The sequence below is a fragment of the Coturnix japonica genome, chromosome 35 (assembly GCF_054131305.1).
Source record: "Coturnix japonica strain WE chromosome 35, WE-NBRP24, whole genome shotgun sequence".
Taxonomy (NCBI): Eukaryota; Metazoa; Chordata; class Aves; order Galliformes; family Phasianidae; genus Coturnix; species Coturnix japonica.
The window spans coordinates 5,118,709-5,136,642 of NC_140697.1; positions in this window are offsets into that span (position 1 = coordinate 5,118,709).

The window sequence follows — 17,934 nt, forward strand, 5'->3', positions numbered from 1 at the left end:
AGGAGATTCCGAGTTGAGTCGTAGCCGCAGGAGATTCCGAGTTAAGACGTAGCCGCAGGAGATTCCGAGTTAAGACGTAGCCGCAGTAGATTCCGAGTTAAGACGTAGCCGCAGGAGATTCCGAGTTGAGTCGTAGCATCAGGAGATTCCGAGTTGAGTCGTAGCCGCAGGAGATTCCGAGTTGAGACGTAGGAGCAGGAGATTCCGAGTTGAGACGTAGGCGCAGTAGATTCCGAGTTGAGTCGTAGCCGCAGGAGATTCCGAGTTGAGACGTAGGCGCAGGAGATTCCGAGTTGAGACGTAGGCGCAGTAAATTCCGAGTTGAGTCGTAGCCGCAGGAGATTCCGAGTTGAGTCGTAGCCGCAGTAGATTCCGAGTTGAGTCGTAGCCGCAGGAGATTCCGAGTTGAGTCGTAGCCGCAGGAGATTCCGAGTTGAGTCGTAGCCGCAGGAGATTCCGAGTTAAGACGTAGCCGCAGTAGATTCCGAGTTGAGTCGTAGCCGCAGTAGATTCCAAGTTGAGTCGTAGCCGCAGGAGATTCCGAGTTAAGACGTAGCCGCAGTAGATTCCGAGTTAAGACGTAGCCGCAGGAGATTCCGAGTTGAGTCGTAGCCGCAGTAGATTCCGAGTTGAGTCGTAGCCGCAGTAGATTCCGAGTTGAGTCGTAGCATCAGGAGATTCCGAGTTGAGTCGTAGCCGCAGGAGATTCCGAGTTGAGACGTAGGCGCAGGAGATTCCGAGTTAAGACGTAGCCGCAGTAGATTCCGAGTTGAGACGTAGCCGCAGTAGATTCCGAGTTGAGTCGTAGCCGCAGGAGATTCCGAGTTGAGTCGTAGCCGCAGTAGATTCCGAGTTGAGTCGTAGCCGCAGTAGATTCCGAGTTGAGTCGTAGCCGCAGGAGATTCCGAGTTAAGACGTAGCCGCAGGAGATTCCGAGTTAAGACGTAGCCGCAGTAGATTCCGAGTTAAGACGTAGCCGCAGGAGATTCCGAGTTAAGACGTAGCCGCAGTAGATTCCGAGTTGAGACGTAGCATCAGGAGATTCCGAGTTGAGTCGTAGCATCAGGAGATTCCGAGTTGAGTCGTAGCCGCAGGAGATTCCGAGTTGAGTCGTAGCCGCAGGAGATTCCGAGTTAAGACGTAGCCGCAGGAGATTCCGAGTTGAGTCGTAGCCGCAGGAGATTCCGAGTTAAGACGTAGCCGCAGTAGATTCCGAGTTGAGACGTAGCCGCAGTAGATTCCGAGTTGAGTCGTAGCCGCAGGAGATTCCGAGTTGAGTCGTAGCATCAGGAGATTCCGAGTTGAGTCGTAGGCGCAGGAGATTCCGAGTTGAGACGTAGGCGCAGGAGATTCCGAGTTAAGACGTAGCCGCAGTAGATTCCGAGTTGAGACGTAGCCGCAGTAGATACCGAGTTGAGTCGTAGCCGCAGGAGATTCCGAGTTGAGTCGTAGCCGCAGTAGATTCCGAGTTGAGTCGTAGCCGCAGGAGATTCCGAGTTGAGTCGTAGCCGCAGGAGATTCCGAGTTAAGACGTAGCCGCAGGAGATTCCGAGTTAAGACGTAGCCGCAGTAGATTCCGAGTTAAGACGTAGCCGCAGGAGATTCCGAGTTAAGACGTAGCCGCAGTAGATTCCGAGTTAAGACGTAGCCGCAGTAGATTCCGAGTTGAGACGTAGCCGCAGTAGATTCCGAGTTGAGTCGTAGCCGCAGGAGATTCCGAGTTGAGTCGTAGCCGCAGGAGATTCCGAGTTGAGTCGTAGCCGCAGGAGATTCCGAGTTGAGTCGTAGCCGCAGGAGATTCCGAGTTAAGACGTAGCCGCAGGAGATTCCGAGTTAAGACGTAGCCGCAGTAGATTCCGAGTTAAGACGTAGCCGCAGGAGATTCCGAGTTGAGTCGTAGCATCAGGAGATTCCGAGTTGAGTCGTAGCCGCAGGAGATTCCGAGTTGAGACGTAGGCGCAGGAGATTCCGAGTTGAGACGTAGGCGCAGTAGATTCCGAGTTGAGTCGTAGCCGCAGGAGATTCCGAGTTGAGACGTAGGCGCAGGAGATTCCGAGTTGAGACGTAGGCACAGTAAATTCCGAGTTGAGTCGTAGCCGCAGTAGATTCCGAGTTGAGTCGTAGCCGCAGTAGATTCCGAGTTGAGTCGTAGCCGCAGGAGATTCCGAGTTGAGTCGTAGCCGCAGGAGATTCCGAGTTAAGACGTAGCCGCAGTAGATTCCGAGTTGATACGTAGCTGCAGTAGATTCCGAGTTGAGTCGTAGCCGCAGGAGATTCCGAGTTGAGTCGTAGCATCAGGAGATTCCGAGTTGAGTCGTAGCCGCAGGAGATTCCGAGTTGAGACGTAGGCGCAGGAGATTCCGAGTTAAGACGTAGCCGCAGTAGATTCCGAGTTGAGACGTAGCCGCAGTAGATTCCGAGTTGAGTCGTAGCCGCAGGAGATTCTGAGTTGAGTCGTAGCCGCAGTAGATTCCGAGTTGAGTCGTAGCCGCAGGAGATTCCGAGTTGTGTCGTAGCCGCAGGAGATTCCGAGTTAAGACGTAGCCGCAGGAGATTCCGAGTTAAGACGTAGCATCAGGAGATTCCGAGTTGAGTCGTAGCATCAGGAGATTCCGAGTTAAGACGTAGCCGCAGTAGATTCCGAGTTGAGACGTAGCATCAGGAGATTCCGAGTTGAGTCGTAGCATCAGGAGATTCCGAGTTAAGACGTAGCCGCAGTAGATTCCGAGTTGAGACGTATCATCAGGAGATTCCGAGTTGAGTCGTAGCATCAGGAGATTCCGAGTTGAGTCGTAGCCGCAGTAGATTCCGAGTTGAGTCGTAGCATCAGGAGATTCCGAGTTAAGACGTAGCCGCAGGAGATTCCGAGTTGAGTCGTAGCCGCAGGAGATTCCGAGTTGAGTCGTAGCCGCAGGAGATTCCGAGTTGAGTCGTAGCCACAGTAGATTCCGAGTTGAGTCGTAGCATCAGGAGATTCCGAGTTAAGACGTAGCCGCAGGAGATTCCGAGTTGAGTCGTAGCCGCAGGAGATTCCGAGTTGAGTCGTAGCCGCAGTAGATTCCGAGTTGAGTCGTAGCATCAGGAGATTCCGAGTTAAGACGTAGCCGCAGGAGATTCCGAGTTGAGTCATAGCCGCAGTAGATTCCGAGTTGAGTCGTAGCATCAGGAGATTCCGAGTTAAGACGTAGCCGCAGGAGATTCCGAGTTGAGTCGTAGCCGCAGGAGATTCCGAGTTGAGTCGTAGCCGCAGGAGATTCCGAGTTGAGTCGTAGCCGCAGGAGATTCCGAGTTGAGTCGTAGCATCAGGAGATTCCGAGTTAAGACGTAGCCGCAGTAGATTCCGAGTTGAGTCGTAGCCACAGTAGATTCCGAGTTGAGTCGTAGCATCAGGAGATTCCGAGTTAAGACGTAGCCGCAGTAGATTCCGAGTTGAGTCGTAGCCTCAGTAGATTCCGAGTTGATTCGTAGCATCAGGAGATTCCGAGTTAAGTCGTAGCCGCAGGAGATTCCGAGTTGAGTCGTAGCCGCAGGAGATTCCGAGTTGAGTCGTAGCCGCAGGAGATTCCGAGTTGAGTCGTAGCCGCAGGAGATTCCGAGTTAAGACGTAGCCGCAGGAGATTCCGAGTTGAGTCGTAGCCGCAGGAGATTCCGAGTTGAGTCGTAGCCGCAGTAGATTCCGAGTTGAGTCGTAGCATCAGGAGATCCCGAGTTAAGACGTAGCCGCAGGAGATTCCGAGTTCAGTCGTAGCCGCAGGAGATTCCGAGTTGAGTCGTATCCGCAGTAGATTCCGAGTTGAGTCGTAGCCGCAGGAGATTCCGAGTTGAGTCGTAGCCGCAGGAGATTCCGAGTTAAGACGTAGCCGCAGGAGATTCCGAGTTGAGTCGTAGCCGCAGTAGATTCCGAGTTGAGTCGTAGCCGCAGGAGATTCCGAGTTGAGTCGTAGCCGCAGGAGATTCCGAGTTAAGACGTAGCCGCAGTAGATTCCGTGTTGAGTCGTAGCCGCAGTAGATTCCGAGTTGAGTCGTAGCCGCAGGAGATTCCGAGTTAAGACGTAGCCGCAGGAGATTCCGAGTTGAGTCGTAGCCGCAGGAGATTCCGAGTTAAGACGTAGCCGCAGGAGATTCCGAGTTGAGTCGTAGCCGCAGTAGAATCCGAGTTGAGTCGTAGCATCAGGAGATTCCGAGTTAAGACGTAGCCGCAGTAGATTCCGAGTTGAGTCGTAGCCGCAGTAGATTCCGAGTTGAGTCGTAGCATCAGGAGATTCCGAGTTAAGACGTAGCCGCAGGAGATTCCGAGTTGAGTCGTAGCCGCAGGAGATTCCGAGTTGAGTCGTAGCCGCAGGAGATTCCGAGTTGAGTCGTAGCCGCAGTAGACTCCGAGTTAAGACGTAGCCGCAGTAGATTCCGAGTTGAGTCGTAGCCGCAGGAGATTCCGAGTTAAGACGTAGCCGCAGTAGATTCCGAGTTGAGTCGTAGCATCAGGAGATTCCGAGTTAAGACGTAGCCGCAGTAGATTCCGAGTTGAGTCGTAGCCGCAGTAGATTCCAAGTTGAGTCGTAGCATCAGGAGATTCCGAGTTAAGACGTAGCCGCAGGAGATTCCGAGTTGAGTCGTAGCCGCAGGAGATTCCGAGTTGAGTCGTAGCCGCAGTAGATTCCGAGTTGAGTCGTAGCATCAGGAGATTCCGAGTTAAGACGTAGCCGCAGTAGATTCCGAGTTGAGTCGTAGCCGCAGTAGATTCCGAGTTGAGTCGTAGCATCAGTAGATTCCGAGTTAAGACGTAGCTGCAGTAGATTCCGAGTTGAGTCGTAGCCGCAGTAGATTCCGAGTTGAGTTGTAGCATCCGGAGATTCTGAGTTAAGACGTAGCCGCAGGAGATTCCGAGTTGAGTCGTAGACGCAGTAGATTCCGAGTTGAGTCGTAGCATCAGGAGTTTCCGAGTTAAGACGTAGCCGCAGGAGATTCCGAGTTGAGTCGTAGCCGCAGTAGATTCCGAGTTGAGTCGTAGCATCAGGAGATTCCGAGTTAAGACGTAGCCGCAGGAGATTCCGAGTTGAGTCGTAGCCGCAGGAGATTCCGAGTTGAGTCGTAGCCGCAGGAGATTCCGAGTTGAGTCGTAGCCGCAGGAGATTCCGAGTTAAGACGTAGCAGCAGTAGATTCCGAGTTGAGTCGTAGCCGCAGGAGATTCCGAGTTAAGACGTAGCCGCAGGAGATTCCGAGTTGAGTCGTAGCATCAGGAGATTCCGAGTTAAGACGTAGCCGCAGTAGATTCCGAGTTGAGTCGTAGCCGCAGTAGATTCCAATTTGAGTAGTAGCATCAGGAGATTCCGAGTTAAGTCGTAGCCGCAGGAGATTCCGAGTTGAGTCGTAGCCGCAGGAGATTCCGAGTTGAGTCGTAGCCGCAGTAGATTCCGAGTTGAGTCGTAGCATCAGGAGATTCCGAGTTAAGACGTAGCCGCAGTAGATTCCGAGTTGAGTCGTAGCCGCAGTAGATTCCGAGTTGAGTCGTAGCATCAGGAGATTCCGAGTTAAGACGTAGCTGCAGTAGATTCCGAGTTGAGTCGTAGCCGCAGTAGATTCCGAGTTGAGTTGTAGCATCCGGAGATTTCGAGTTAAGACGTAGCCGCAGGAGATTCCGAGTTGAGTCGTAGCCGCAGTAGATTCCGAGTTGAGTCGTAGCATCAGGAGTTTCCGAGTTAAGACGTAGCCGCAGGAGATTCCGAGTTGAGTCGTAGCCGCAGGAGATTGCGAGTTGAGTCGTAGCCGCAGTAGATTCCGAGTTGAGTCGTAGCCGCAGGAGATTCCGAGTTGAGTCGTAGCCGCAGGAGATTCCGAGTTAAGACGTAGCCGCAGGAGATTCCGAGTTGATTCGTAGCCGCAGGAGATTCCGAGTTGAGTCGTAGCCGCAGTAGATTCCGAGTTGAGTCGTAGCATCAGGAGATTGCGAGTTAAGACGTAGCCGCAGGAGATTCCGAGTTGAGTCGTAGCCGCAGGAGATTCCGAGTTGAGTCGTAGCCGCAGTAGATTCCGAGTTGAGTCGTAGCCGCAGTAGATTCCGAGTTGAGTCGTAGCATCAGGAGATTCCGAGTTAAGACGTAGCCGCAGGAGATTCCGAGTTGAGTCGTAGCCGCAGGAGATTCCGAGTTGATTCGTAGCCGCAGGAGATTCCGAGTTGAGTCGTAGCCGCAGTGGATTCCGAGTTGAGTCGTAGCCGCAGGAGATTCCGAGTTAAGACGTAGCCGCAGGAGATTCCGAGTTGAGTCGTAGCATCAGGAGATTCCGAGTTAAGACGTAGCCGCAGGAGATTCCAAGTTGAGTCGTAGCATCAGGAGATTCCGAGTTGAGTCGTAGCCGCAGGAGATTCCGAGTTAAGACGTAGCCGCAGGAGATTCCGAGTTGAGTCGTAGCCGCAGTAGATTCCGAGTTGAGTCGTAGCATCAGGAGATTCCGAGTTAAGACGTAGCTGCAGTAGATTCCGAGTTGAGTCGTAGCCGCAGTAGATTCCGAGTTGAGTTGTAGCATCCGGAGATTCTGAGTTAAGACGTAGCCGCAGGAGATTCCGAGTTGAGTCGTAGCCGCAGTAGATTCCGAGTTGAGTCGTAGCATCAGGAGTTTCCGAGTTAAGACTTAGCCGCAGGAGATTCCGAGTTGAGTCGTAGCCGCAGGAGATTCCGAGTTAAGACGTAGCCGCAGGAGATTCCGAGTTGAGTCGTAGCATCAGGAGATTCCGAGTTAAGACGTAGCCGCAGGAGATACCGAGTTGAGTCGTAGCATCAGGAGATTCCGAGTTGAGTCGTAGCCGCAGGAGATTCCGAGTTAAGACGTAGCCGCAGTAGATTCCGAGTTGAGTCGTAGCCGCAGTAGATTCCGAGTTGAGTCGTAGCATCAGGAGATTCCGAGTTGAGACGTAGCTGCAGTCGATTCCGAGTTGAGTCGTAGCCGCAGTAGATTCCGAGTTGAGTTGTAGCATCCGGAGATTCCGAGTTAAGACGTAGCCGCAGGAGATTCCGAGTTGAGTCGTAGCCGCAGTAGATTCCGAGTTGAGTCGTAGCATCAGGAGTTTCCGAGTTAAGACGTAGCCGCAGGAGATTCCGAGTTGAGTCGTAGCCGCAGGAGATTGCGAGTTGAGTCGTAGCCGCAGTAGATTCCGAGTTGAGTCGTAGCCGCAGGAGATTCCGAGTTGAGTCGTAGCCGCAGGAGATTCCGAGTTAAGACGTAGCCGCAGGAGATTCCGAGTTGATTCGTAGCCGCAGGAGATTCCGAGTTGAGTCGTAGCCGCAGTAGATTCCGAGTTGAGTCGTAGCATCAGGAGATTGCGAGTTAAGACGTAGCCGCAGGAGATTCCGAGTTGAGTCGTAGCCGCAGGAGATTCCGAGTTGAGTCGTAGCCGCAGGAGATTGCGAGTTGAGTCGTAGCCGCAGGAGATTCCGAGTTAAGACGTAGCCGCAGGAGATTCCGAGTTGATTCGTAGCCGCAGGAGATTCCGAGTTGAGTCGTAGCCGCAGGAGATTCCGAGTTGAGTCGTAGCCGCAGGAGATTCCGAGTTGAGTCGTAGCCGCAGGAGATTCCGAGTTAAGACGTAGCCGCAGGAGATTCCGAGTTGATTCGTAGCCGCAGGAGATTCCGAGTTGAGTCGTAGCCGCAGGAGATTCCGAGTTGAGTCGTAGCCGCAGTAGATTCCGAGTTGAGTCGTAGCATCAGGAGATTCCGAGTTAAGACGTAGCCGCAGGAGATTCCGAGTTGAGTCGTAGCCGCAGGAGATTCCGAGTTGAGTCGTATCCGCAGTAGATTCCGAGTTGAGTCGTAGCCGCAGGAGATTCCGAGTTGAGTCGTAGCCGCAGGAGATTCCGAGTTAAGACGTAGCCGCAGGAGATTCCGAGTTGAGTCGTAGCCGCAGTAGATTCCGAGTTAAGACGTAGCCGCAGGAGATTCCGAGTTGAGTCGTAGCCGCAGTAGATTCCGAGTTGAGTCGTAGCATCAGGAGATTAAGAGTTAAGACGTAGCCGCAGGAGATTCCGAGTTGAGTCGTAGCCGCAGGAGATTCCGAGTTGAGTCGTAGCCGCAGGAGATTCCGAGTTGAGTCGTAGCCGCAGGAGATTCCGAGTTAAGACGTAGCCGCAGTAGATTCCGAGTTGAGTCGTAGCCGCAGGAGATTCCGAGTTAAGACGTAGCCGCAGTAGATTCCGAGTTGAGTCGTAGCATCAGGAGATTCCGAGTTAAGACGTAGCCGCAGTAGATTCCGAGTTGAGTCGCAGCCGCAGTAGATTCCAATTTGAGTCGTAGCATCAGGAGATTCCGAGTTAAGACGTAGCCGCAGGAGATTCCGAGTTGAGTCGTAGCCGCAGGAGATTCCGAGTTGAGTCGTAGCCGCAGTAGATTCCGAGTTGAGTCGTAGCATCAGGAGATTCCGAGTTAAGACGTAGCCGCAGTAGATTCCGAGTTGAGTCGTAGCCGCAGTAGATTCCGAGTTGAGTCGTAGCATCAGGAGATTCCGAGTTAAGACGTAGCTGCAGTAGATTCCGAGTTGAGTCGTAGCCGCAGTAGATTCCGAGTTGAGTTGTAGCATCCGGAGATTCTGAGTTAAGACGTAGCCGCAGGAGATTCCGAGTTGAGTCGTAGCCGCAGTAGATTCCGAGTTGAGTCGTAGCATCAGGAGTTTCCGAGTTAAGACGTAGCCGCAGGAGATTCCGAGTTGAGTCGTAGCCGCAGGAGATTGCGAGTTGAGTCGTAGCCGCAGTAGATTCCGAGTTGAGTCGTAGCCGCAGGAGATTCCGAGTTGAGTCGTAGCCGCAGGAGATTCCGAGTTAAGACGTAGCCGCAGGAGATTCCGAGTTGATTCGTAGCCGCAGGAGATTCCGAGTTGAGTCGTAGCCGCAGTAGATTCCGAGTTGAGTCATAGCATCAGGAGATTGCGAGTTAAGACGTAGCCGCAGGAGATTCCGAGTTGAGTCGTAGCCGCAGGAGATTCCGAGTTGAGTCGTAGCCGCAGTAGATTCCGAGTTGAGTCGTAGCATCAGGAGATTCCGAGTTAAGACGTAGCCGCAGGAGATTCCGAGTTGAGTCGTAGCCGCAGGAGATTCCGAGTTGATTCGTAGCCGCAGGAGATTCCGAGTTGAGTCGTAGCCGCAGTGGATTCCGAGTTGAGTCGTAGCATCAGGAGATTCCGAGTTAAGACGTAGCCGCAGGAGATTCCGAGTTGAGTCGTAGCCGCAGGAGATTCCGAGTTAAGACATAGCCGCAGGAGATTCCGAGTTGAGTCGTAGCATCAGGAGATTCCGAGTTAAGACGTAGCCGCAGGAGATTCCGAGTTGAGTCGTAGCCGCAGGAGATTCCGAGTTGAGTAGTAGCCGCAGGAGATTCCGAGTTGAGTCGTAGCCGCAGGAGATTCCGAGTTGAGTCGTAGCCGCAGTAGATTCCGAGTAGAGTCGTAGCATCAGGAGATTCCGAGTTAAGACGTAGCCGCAGTAGATTCCGAGTTGAGTCGTAGCCGCAGTAGATTCCGAGTTGAGTCGTAGCATCAGGAGATTCCGAGTTAAGACGTAGCTGCAGTAGATTCCGAGTTGAGTCGTAGCCGCAGTAGATTCCGAGTTGAGTTGTAGCATCAGGAGATTCTGAGTTAAGACGTAGCCGCAGGAGATTCCGAGCTGAGTCGTAGCCGCAGGAGATTCCGAGTTGAGTCGTAGCCGCAGGAGATTCCGAGTTGAGTCGTAGCCGCAGGAGATTCCGAGTTGAGACGTAGCCGCAGTAGATTCCGAGTTGAGTCGTAGCCGCAGGAGATTCCGAGTTAAGACGTAGCCGCAGGAGATTCCGAGTTGAGTCGTAGCCGCAGTAGATTCCGAGTTGAGTCGTAGCCGCAGTAGATTCCGAGTTGAGTCGTAGCATCAGGAGATTCCGAGTTAAGACGTAGCCGCAGGAGATTCCGAGTTGAGTCGTAGCCGCAGGAGATTCCGAGTTGAGTCGTAGCCGCAGGAGATTCCGAGTTAAGACGTAGCCGCAGTAGATTCCGAGTTGAGTCGTAGCCGCAGGAGATTCCGAGTTAAGACGTAGCCGCAGGAGATTCCGAGTTGAGTCGTAGCATCAGGAGATTCCGAGTTAAGACGTAGCCGCAGGAGATTCCGAGTTGAGTCGTAGCCGCAGGAGATTCCGAGTTGAGTCGTAGCCGCAGGAGATTCCGAGTTGAGTCGTAGCCACAGTAGATTCCGAGTTGAGTCGTAGCATCAGGAGATTCCGAGTTAAGACGTAGCCGCAGGAGATTCCGAGTTGAGTCGTAGCCGCAGGAGATTCCGAGTTGAGTCGTAGCCGCAGTAGATTCCGAGTTGAGTCGTAGCCGCAGTAGATTCCGAGTTGAGTCGTAGCATCAGGAGATTCCGAGTTAAGACGTAGCCGCAGGAGATTCCGAGTTGAGTCATAGCCGCAGTAGATTCCGAGTTGAGTCGTAGCATCAGGAGATTCCGAGTTAAGACGTAGCCGCAGGAGATTCCGAGTTGAGTCGTAGCCTCAGTAGATTCCGAGTTGATTCGTAGCATCAGGAGATTCCGAGTTAAGTCGTAGCCGCAGGAGATTCCGAGTTGAGTCGTAGCCGCAGGAGATTCCGAGTTGAGTCGTAGCCGCAGTAGATTCCGAGTTGAGTCGTAGCATCAGGAGATTCCGAGTTAAGACGTAGCCGCAGTAGATTCCGAGTTGAGTCGTAGCCGCAGTAGATTCCGAGTTGAGTCGTAGCATCAGGAGATTCCGAGTTAAGACGTAGCTGCAGTAGATTCCGAGTTGAGTCGTAGCCGCAGTAGATTCCGAGTTGAGTTGTAGCATCAGGAGATTCTGAGTTAAGACGTAGCCGCAGGAGATTCCGAGCTGAGTCGTAGCCGCAGGAGATTCCGAGTTGAGTCGTAGCCGCAGGAGATTCCGAGTTGAGTCGTAGCCGCAGGAGATTCCGAGTTGAGACGTAGCCGCAGTAGATTCCGAGTTGAGTCGTAGCCGCAGGAGATTCCGAGTTAAGACGTAGCCGCAGGAGATTCCGAGTTGAGTCGTAGCCGCAGTAGATTCCGAGTTGAGTCGTAGCATCAGGAGATTCCGAGTTAAGACGTAGCCGCAGGAGATTCCGAGTTGATTCGTAGCATCAGGAGATTCCGAGTTGAGTCGTAGCCGCAGGAGATTCCGAGTTAAGACGTAGCCGCAGTAGATTCCGAGTTGAGTCGTAGCCGCAGGAGATTCCGAGTTAAGACGTAGCCGCAGGAGATTCCGAGTTGAGTCGTAGCCGCAGTAGATTCCGAGTTGAGTCGTAGCATCAGGAGATTCCGAGTTAAGACGTAGCCGCAGGAGATTCCGAGTTGAGTCGTAGCCGCAGGAGATTCCGAGTTGAGTCGTAGCCGCAGGAGATTCCGAGTTGAATCGTAGCCACAGTAGATTCCGAGTTGAGTCGTAGCATCAGGAGATTCCGAGTTAAGACGTAGCCGCAGGAGATTCCGAGTTGAGTCGTAGCCGCAGGAGATTCCGAGTTGAGTCGTAGCCGCAGTAGATTCCGAGTTGAGTCGTAGCCGCAGTAGATTCCGAGTTGAGTCGTAGCATCAGGAGATTCCGAGTTAAGACGTAGCCGCAGTAGATTCCGAGTTGAGTCGTAGCCGCAGTAGATTCCGAGTTGAGTCGTAGCATCAGGAGATTCCGAGTTAAGACGTAGCCGCAGGAGATTCCGAGTTGAGTCGTAGCCGCAGGAGATTCCGAGTTGAGTCGTAGCCGCAGGAGATTCCGAGTTGAGTCGTAGCATCAGGAGATTCCGAGTTAAGACGTAGCCGCAGTAGATTCCGAGTTGAGTCGTAGCCACAGTAGATTCCGAGTTGAGTCGTAGCATCAGGAGATTCCGAGTTAAGACGTAGCCGCAGTAGATTCCGAGTTGAGTCGTAGCCGCAGGAGATTCCGAGTTGAGTCGTAGCCGCAGGAGATTTTGAGTTGAGTCGTAGCCGCAGGAGATTCCGAGTTGAGTCGTAGCCGCAGGAGATTCCGAGTTAAGACGTAGCCGCAGTAGATTCCGAGTTGAGTCGAAGCATTAGGAGATTCCGAGTTAAGACGTAGGCGCAGTAGATTCCGAGTTGAGTCGTAGCCGCAGGAGATTCCGAGTTGAGTCGTAGCCGCAGGAGATTCCGAGTTGAGTCGTAGCCGCAGGAGATTCCGAGTTAAGACGTAGGCGCAGTAGATTCCGAGTTGAGTCGTAGCATCAGGAGATTCCGAGTTAAGACGTATGCGCAGTAGATTCCGAGTTGAGTCGTAGCAGCAGGAGATTCCGAGTTGAGTCGTAGCCGCAGGAGATTCCGAGTTAAGACGTAGCCGCAGGAGATTCCGAGTTGAATCGTAGCCGCAGGAGATTCCGAGTTAAGACGTAGCCGCAGTAGATTCCGAGTTGAGTCGTAGCCACAGTAGATTCCGAGTTGAGTCGTAGCCGCAGTAGATTCCGAGTTGAGTCGTAGCATCAGGAGATTCCGAGTTAAGACGTAGCCGCAGGAGATTCCGAGTTGAGTCGTAGCCGCAGGAGATTCCGAGTTGAGTCGTAGCCGCAGTAGATTCCGAGTTGAGTCGTAGCATCAGGAGATTCCGAGTTAAGACGTAGCCGCAGTAGATTCCGAGTTGAGTCGTAGCCGCAGTAGATTCCGAGTTGAGTCGTAGCATCAGGAGATTCCGAGTTAAGACGTAGCCGCAGGAGATTCCGAGTTGAGTCGTAGCCGCAGGAGATTCCGAGTTGAGTCGTAGCCGCAGGAGATTCCGAGTTGAGTCGTAGCATCAGGAGATTCCGAGTTAAGACGTAGCCGCAGTAGATTCCGAGTTGAGTCGTAGCCACAGTAGATTCCGAGTTGAGTCGTAGCATCAGGAGATTCCGAGTTAAGACGTAGCCGCAGTAGATTCCGAGTTGAGTCGTAGCCGCAGGAGATTCCGAGTTGAGTCGTAGCCGCAGGAGATTTTGAGTTGAGTCGTAGCCGCAGGAGATTCCGAGTTGAGTCGTAGCCGCAGGAGATTCCGAGTTAAGACGTAGCCGCAGTAGATTCCGAGTTGAGTCGAAGCATTAGGAGATTCCGAGTTAAGACGTAGGCGCAGTAGATTCCGAGTTGAGTCGTAGCCGCAGGAGATTCCGAGTTGAGTCGTAGCCGCAGGAGATTCCGAGTTGAGTCGTAGCCGCAGGAGATTCCGAGTTAAGACGTAGGCGCAGTAGATTCCGAGTTGAGTCGTAGCATCAGGAGATTCCGAGTTAAGACGTATGCGCAGTAGATTCCGAGTTGAGTCGTAGCAGCAGGAGATTCCGAGTTGAGTCGTAGCCGCAGGAGATTCCGAGTTAAGACGTAGCCGCAGGAGATTCCGAGTTGAATCGTAGCCGCAGGAGATTCCGAGTTAAGACGTAGCCGCAGTAGATTCCGAGTTGAGTCGTAGCCACAGTAGATTCCGAGTTGAGTCGTAGCCGCAGTAGATTCCGAGTTGAGTCGTAGCATCAGGAGATTCCGAGTTAAGACGTAGCCGCAGGAGATTCCGAGTTGAGTCGTAGCCGCAGGAGATTCCGAGTTGAGTCGTAGCCGCAGGAGATTCCGAGTTAAGACGTAGCCGCAGTAGATTCCGAGTTGAGTCGTAGCCGCAGGAGATTCCGAGTTAAGACGTAGGCGCTGTAGATTCCGAGTTGAGTCGTAGCCGCAGTAGATTCCGAGTTGAGTCGTAGCCGCAGGAGATTCCTAGTTGAGTCGTAGCCGCAGGAGATTCCGAGTTAAGACGTAGCCGCAGGAGATTCCGAGTTGAGTCGTAGCCGCAGTAGATTCCGAGTTGAGTCGTAGCCGCAGGAGATTCCGAGTTAAGACGTAGCCGCAGTAGATTCCGAGTTGAGTCGTAGCCGCAGGAGATTCCGAGTTGAGTCGTAGCCGCAGGAGATTCCGAGTTGAGTCGTAGCCGCAGTAGATTCCGAGTTGAGTCGTAGCATCAGGAGATTCAGAGTTAAGACGTAGCCGCAGGAGATTCCGAGTTGAGTCGTAGCCGCAGGAGATTCCGAGTTGAGTCGTAGCCGCAGTAGATTCCGAGTTGAGTCGTAGCTGCAGTAGATTCCGAGTTAAGACGTAGCCGCAGTAGATTCCGAGTTGAGTCGTAGCCGCAGTAGATTCCGAGTTGAGTCGTAGCCGCAGGAGATTCCGAGTTAAGACGTAGCCGCAGTAGATTCCGAGTTGAGTCGTAGCCGCAGGAGATTCCGAGTTAAGACGTAGGCGCAGTAGATTCCGAGTTGAGTCGTAGCCGCAGGAGATTCCGAGTTGAGTCGTAGCCGCAGGAGATTCCGAGTTAAGACGTAGCCGCAGTAGATTCCGAGTTGAGTCGTAGCCGCAGGAGATTCCGAGTTAAGACGTAGCCGCAGGAGATTCCGAGTTAAGACGTAGCCGCAGTAGATTCCGAGTTGAGTCGTAGCCGCAGGAAATTCCGAGTTGAGTCGTAGCCGCAGGAGATTCCGAGTTGAGTCGTAGCCGCAGTAGATTCCGAGTTGAGTCGTAGCCGCAGTAGATTCCGAGTTGAGTCGTAGCATCAGGAGATTCCGAGTTAAGACGTAGCCGCAGGAGATTCCGAGTTGAGTCGTAGCCGCAGGAGATTCCGAGTTGAGTCGTAGCCGCAGGAGATTCCGAGTTAAGACGTAGCCGCAGTAGATTCCGAGTTGAGTCGTAGCCGCAGGAGATTCCGAGTTAAGACGTAGCCGCAGGAGATTCCGAGTTGAGTCGTAGCATCAGGAGATTCCGAGTTAAGACGTAGCCGCAGGAGATTCCGAGTTGAGTCGTAGCCGCAGGAGATTCCGAGTTGAGTCGTAGCCGCAGGAGATTCCGAGTTGAGTCGTAGCCACAGTAGATTCCGAGTTGAGTCGTAGCATCAGGAGATTCCGAGTTAAGACGTAGCCGCAGGAGATTCCGAGTTGAGTCGTAGCCGCAGGAGATTCCGAGTTGAGTCGTAGCCGCAGTAGATTCCGAGTTGAGTCGTAGCCGCAGTAGATTCCGAGTTGAGTCGTAGCATCAGGAGATTCCGAGTTAAGACGTAGCCGCAGGAGATTCCGAGTTGAGTCATAGCCGCAGTAGATTCCGAGTTGAGTCGTAGCATCAGGAGATTCCGAGTTAAGACGTAGCCGCAGGAGATTCCGAGTTGAGTCGTAGCCTCAGTAGATTCCGAGTTGATTCGTAGCATCAGGAGATTCCGAGTTAAGTCGTAGCCGCAGGAGATTCCGAGTTGAGTCGTAGCCGCAGGAGATTCCGAGTTGAGTCGTAGCCGCAGTAGATTCCGAGTTGAGTCGTAGCATCAGGAGATTCCGAGTTAAGACGTAGCCGCAGTAGATTCCGAGTTGAGTCGTAGCCGCAGTAGATTCCGAGTTGAGTCGTAGCATCAGGAGATTCCGAGTTAAGACGTAGCTGCAGTAGATTCCGAGTTGAGTCGTAGCCGCAGTAGATTCCGAGTTGAGTTGTAGCATCAGGAGATTCTGAGTTAAGACGTAGCCGCAGGAGATTCCGAGCTGAGTCGTAGCCGCAGGAGATTCCGAGTTGAGTCGTAGCCGCAGGAGATTCCGAGTTGAGTCGTAGCCGCAGGAGATTCCGAGTTGAGACGTAGCCGCAGTAGATTCCGAGTTGAGTCGTAGCCGCAGGAGATTCCGAGTTAAGACGTAGCCGCAGGAGATTCCGAGTTGAGTCGTAGCCGCAGTAGATTCCGAGTTGAGTCGTAGCATCAGGAGATTCCGAGTTAAGACGTAGCCGCAGGAGATTCCGAGTTGATTCGTAGCATCAGGAGATTCCGAGTTGAGTCGTAGCCGCAGGAGATTCCGAGTTAAGACGTAGCCGCAGTAGATTCCGAGTTGAGTCGTAGCCGCAGGAGATTCCGAGTTAAGACGTAGCCGCAGGAGATTCCGAGTTGAGTCGTAGCCGCAGTAGATTCCGAGTTGAGTCGTAGCATCAGGAGATTCCGAGTTAAGACGTAGCCGCAGGAGATTCCGAGTTGAGTCGTAGCCGCAGGAGATTCCGAGTTGAGTCGTAGCCGCAGGAGATTCCGAGTTGAATCGTAGCCACAGTAGATTCCGAGTTGAGTCGTAGCATCAGGAGATTCCGAGTTAAGACGTAGCCGCAGGAGATTCCGAGTTGAGTCGTAGCCGCAGGAGATTCCGAGTTGAGTCGTAGCCGCAGTAGATTCCGAGTTGAGTCGTAGCCGCAGTAGATTCCGAGTTGAGTCGTAGCATCAGGAGATTCCGAGTTAAGACGTAGCCGCAGTAGATTCCGAGTTGAGTCGTAGCCGCAGTAGATTCCGAGTTGAGTCGTAGCATCAGGAGATTCCGAGTTAAGACGTAGCCGCAGGAGATTCCGAGTTGAGTCGTAGCCGCAGGAGATTCCGAGTTGAGTCGTAGCCGCAGGAGATTCCGAGTTGAGTCGTAGCATCAGGAGATTCCGAGTTAAGACGTAGCCGCAGTAGATTCCGAGTTGAGTCGTAGCCACAGTAGATTCCGAGTTGAGTCGTAGCATCAGGAGATTCCGAGTTAAGACGTAGCCGCAGTAGATTCCGAGTTGAGTCGTAGCCGCAGGAGATTCCGAGTTGAGTCGTAGCCGCAGGAGATTTTGAGTTGAGTCGTAGCCGCAGGAGATTCCGAGTTGAGTCGTAGCCGCAGGAGATTCCGAGTTAAGACGTAGCCGCAGTAGATTCCGAGTTGAGTCGAAGCATTAGGAGATTCCGAGTTAAGACGTAGGCGCAGTAGATTCCGAGTTGAGTCGTAGCCGCAGGAGATTCCGAGTTGAGTCGTAGCCGCAGGAGATTCCGAGTTGAGTCGTAGCCGCAGGAGATTCCGAGTTAAGACGTAGGCGCAGTAGATTCCGAGTTGAGTCGTAGCATCAGGAGATTCCGAGTTAAGACGTATGCGCAGTAGATTCCGAGTTGAGTCGTAGCAGCAGGAGATTCCGAGTTGAGTCGTAGCCGCAGGAGATTCCGAGTTAAGACGTAGCCGCAGGAGATTCCGAGTTGAATCGTAGCCGCAGGAGATTCCGAGTTAAGACGTAGCCGCAGTAGATTCCGAGTTGAGTCGTAGCCACAGTAGATTCCGAGTTGAGTCGTAGCCGCAGTAGATTCCGAGTTGAGTCGTAGCATCAGGAGATTCCGAGTTAAGACGTAGCCGCAGGAGATTCCGAGTTGAGTCGTAGCCGCAGGAGATTCCGAGTTGAGTCGTAGCCGCAGTAGATTCCGAGTTGAGTCGTAGCATCAGGAGATTCCGAGTTAAGACGTAGCCGCAGTAGATTCCGAGTTGAGTCGTAGCCGCAGTAGATTCCGAGTTGAGTCGTAGCATCAGGAGATTCCGAGTTAAGACGTAGCCGCAGGAGATTCCGAGTTGAGTCGTAGCCGCAGGAGATTCCGAGTTGAGTCGTAGCCGCAGGAGATTCCGAGTTGAGTCGTAGCATCAGGAGATTCCGAGTTAAGACGTAGCCGCAGTAGATTCCGAGTTGAGTCGTAGCCACAGTAGATTCCGAGTTGAGTCGTAGCATCAGGAGATTCCGAGTTAAGACGTAGCCGCAGTAGATTCCGAGTTGAGTCGTAGCCGCAGGAGATTCCGAGTTGAGTCGTAGCCGCAGGAGATTTTGAGTTGAGTCGTAGCCGCAGGAGATTCCGAGTTGAGTCGTAGCCGCAGGAGATTCCGAGTTAAGACGTAGCCGCAGTAGATTCCGAGTTGAGTCGAAGCATTAGGAGATTCCGAGTTAAGACGTAGGCGCAGTAGATTCCGAGTTGAGTCGTAGCCGCAGGAGATTCCGAGTTGAGTCGTAGCCGCAGGAGATTCCGAGTTGAGTCGTAGCCGCAGGAGATTCCGAGTTAAGACGTAGGCGCAGTAGATTCCGAGTTGAGTCGTAGCATCAGGAGATTCCGAGTTAAGACGTATGCGCAGTAGATTCCGAGTTGAGTCGTAGCAGCAGGAGATTCCGAGT